This window comes from Quercus suber, unplaced genomic scaffold, assembly GCF_002906115.3.
Source record: "Quercus suber isolate HL8 unplaced genomic scaffold, Cork oak 2.0 scaffold_63, whole genome shotgun sequence".
Lineage (NCBI taxonomy): Eukaryota > Viridiplantae > Streptophyta > Magnoliopsida > Fagales > Fagaceae > Quercus > Quercus suber.
The window spans coordinates 1,149,582-1,153,269 of record NW_027069528.1 but is presented as its reverse complement, the minus strand read 5'-3'; positions in this window follow the sequence as shown (position 1 = coordinate 1,153,269).

The window sequence follows — 3,688 nt, the reverse complement described above, 5'->3', positions numbered from 1 at the left end:
AGATGCATGCTAGAGTGTGTGTGAGATAGAAAAACATGATAAATATGCCTTCAATGAGATTAAGACTTGGAACACAATGAGTGGAAGCCGACCCATGGGTCGGGTGGGGTTAGGTGCCTAACACCTTTCCATCCCTATACCCAAACTCTGAACACATGCTCTGGTAAAGATTAGTCCTTCCACGAAAGGGTGCTATATTTATGGTTTTTAGACCTAAACTAGGTGGTAACTCCATTTACACCCTCCGCCATGGTCCGCCCTAGGCCAAGGCGTACTTCCCATAAAGGGAGAGGATGACCCACGTTGCGAGCACTTGTGCCCACAACCACTATGGAAATATAATTGCACTCTAAGCCTTATTAATAAATTATATCCTAAGACTATAATAAAATATCATTTGAACCCACCATGAAACATCGATAATAAATAAATTTATCATAAACTTTCACTTTGTAAATCACTATTTTATTCTTTGAATCCTTGATTAATATTTTAGATATTCATATATTTTTATGAAATCTAATTTTATTAAATATAAACTCTAATAACTCTTTACTAAAGTGTCCAGGCCTAGCACCTTGAATAACTAGTTCCCTTTAAACTTATTTCAATGAGATATTTCGTGTCTCTCTAGAAAGAGATTATGAATTTTATCTCAAGAATATGTGTTCCCTCAACACTATAAGTGATTACCCAACATAATGAGGTTTTTATTGTTAGATTAGATCTCACTCCTAATATATCAAAGGATGCTACATTTCATAATTTTTTACAATCCTCTTAGGATTGAGAGTCTATGAAAATAGAAGTCATGAGATTTATTATTCAGGTGACATTTGTTAATTGAATAATTAATCTCGCAACGGTCCAATTGCTAAAAGAACACATGGCCTGTGCAACTTGTTGAGTTTAGGACAGAAACAATAGTTTCCAAATTTAAATCTTCTAAATATTTTGCATACGAGATTCATATTAAATTTTAGAAATTCTATCTTATATCATTTTACTTTATTTAGCAAAATCTAAACCCGTCTTTTTACCCTAACATGAGTCCAATTGAACAGATCATATTACAAACGGTGGAATATAAATCTATTCATTTCTTATTCTTGGATTTTACAAAAAAAAAAAAAATGAACTTACTTTTTATTATTATTTAGAATCCCCAATACTTGTGTAAATCAGAATCTAAAGCAAGAATTTCATCCACTAAATTTGGAATAATTTTGATTTTAATAATTGGTAGTTTAGAAATTTTTTATTTTAATCGGTAGAGTTTCAGAGTGTTTTTTAATGTTGTAGTTTCAATGAAACAAGCTTGCAAAATTGCAAGATAGAACCCATTTGGCAAGGGCATGAGCAGCAATATTAGCCTCTCTTTTTACCTAGAGAAAATTTATAGATAAAGAAATCGATAGAGAAAAGACGTCCTGCACGAGCCCTTCAATAGACCATGATGGCCTCAAGTGGTGAGATAATTGGAGGATGCATTCCTTTGAGTCATTCTCCAAAACAACTGTACTATGATTGTCACTGCTTGCAACTTGCATTCCCAATTTTATAGCTGAAGCCTCAGCCACCAGCAAAGAGCAACTAAGGATAATATTCGTTTTTGCCCAATCTAAATCCCCATTGTGATCACGAGCAATAATGGTTAGAGCTGCTTTATATGGGGACAAACTGCATCATAGCTCAATTTTAGGGTAAACTACGTATTTGGTCTTTATTTTTTACACCATATTTTAATTTAGTCCATAACTTTTCAATTATATCAATTTGGTCCATAACCTTTTAATGTCTTGTCAATTTAGACCAAGCTGTTATCTTTTGAATGGAAGTTGCTGATATAGTAAGTGGCCAAAATAAAAGTTAGTTCATTGCCTCATCAATGGAAACTAATTTTTTATTTTGGTCATTTGTCACATTAGCAATTTTTATCCAAGAAATAATGACAAGTACTAAATTAACATGACACCGAAAATTTAGGGACCAGATTAACACAATTGGAAAGTTAGAGACCAAATTGAAATATGATGTAAAGAATAAGGACCAAATACATTGTTTACCCTAAATTTTAAGACACCTATAAGGCGTTCGCTCCATTTTATTTTCTACTCTATATATTTACTTTTCCTTTTCCTAAATGTGTCCGAGGCACAAGACAAAAGTAATGCCAAGAGTATCCTAGTTTATCAGTCAGGGCCATCAGGCAAGGGACATTTCGACACAGTGCAAGAAGCCATCAATTCAATCTCACCAAATATAATATCACGGGCCATAAAATTTGCATTAGACAACTTTTTTTTTTTTTTTTTTGAGAAGTTGCGTTAGACAACTTGAATGTAATACCACGAGCCATAAAATTTGCAACAGACAGCTTGAAGGTAGAACTTTCTAAGGACTTCCCATAATCACCCCATTCGATCACAGTCGAACGCCAACGCTTTCCTAAATAGTTTTTCTTTAAGGATTTGAACTTTCTCTCTAGACAATAAAAGAAAGAAAAAAATATATATATTATAGCGACTGAAATTTAATAGATAGTTTTTGAATGAAAATTGGATTTATTTTAGTATATACTAATGCAGTAATGCTTACTTGTAAACACCAGGATTGAGATGGATAATTGTCCATTGTTTGTTGTTTGATGGGATGAATCGATGGCTTCTTGCACTGTGTCGAAATGTCCCTAGCTTGCCTGACTGTTCAACTAGGATACACTTGGCATTACTTTTGTCTTATGCCTTGGACACACTAAAAGGAAGATAAATGCAATGGTGGCAAAACAAATTTAACTAGTTTGATTGATGTGTTAGAAGATGAACAAATTCTCAATTTAAAATTATCAACGTGGCAAGATAAAGTGAGTCAATTGGAAATTAAAGAAATAGAATATGTGACAAGATTTTGATAAATACAAAGCATTCGCATTTGCTTACCTAAAGTTTATCATCTATTTTGGGAGAACGATAATTTTTTTTTCTTCTTATTTTAGTTAATCAATTCTCTTTTCTTTTTCTTTTTTTTTTTTTTTTTTTTTTGAGAAACAAACACACACACACACAAGAGAGAGGAAAATGGGTTCTAACACAAAAGTACATCACAACTTCACTTAAAAGCCATGGTAACTTTTAAGGGAGGGTGGGGCAAGTTACACTACACACAACATACTCTCTTAAGCAATGTGGGGCAATTATCTATTCTTTAAAAAAAAAAAATATTCTCTATTCTAAACTCTAATTTATTTTTAATTTCTTCAATTATTTTTTTATTATTTCTCCTTCGTCATCTCATTCGAACAAACGCCACTATCACAAACCCACTTGAATCATAGACACGATGAACATAAGATGCCCCAACCACAGACCAACCTAAATCATCGTTGGCCTCTAGAGCCACCCCAACCCCACATGCCATTGTGATCTTGTTAGGAGGGCTTCAACACACATCAGTCACGTGAGTTTTTCCATCCAACTTAACTACCAAATAGAAGTTAGGGTACAAAGTGTTGTAAGGGCATTAGTTTAGGAGGGTGATTGGGCATTCGTGTAGTTTAGGGAGTAAGTGTAATGGGGGTATAGTTTAAGGGGGGTAAGTATAATTTTCCCATTAAACTTATGTGGTTAATAAAATAATAATAATAATAATAATAATTATTATTATATATATATATTAAAAATAACACGTT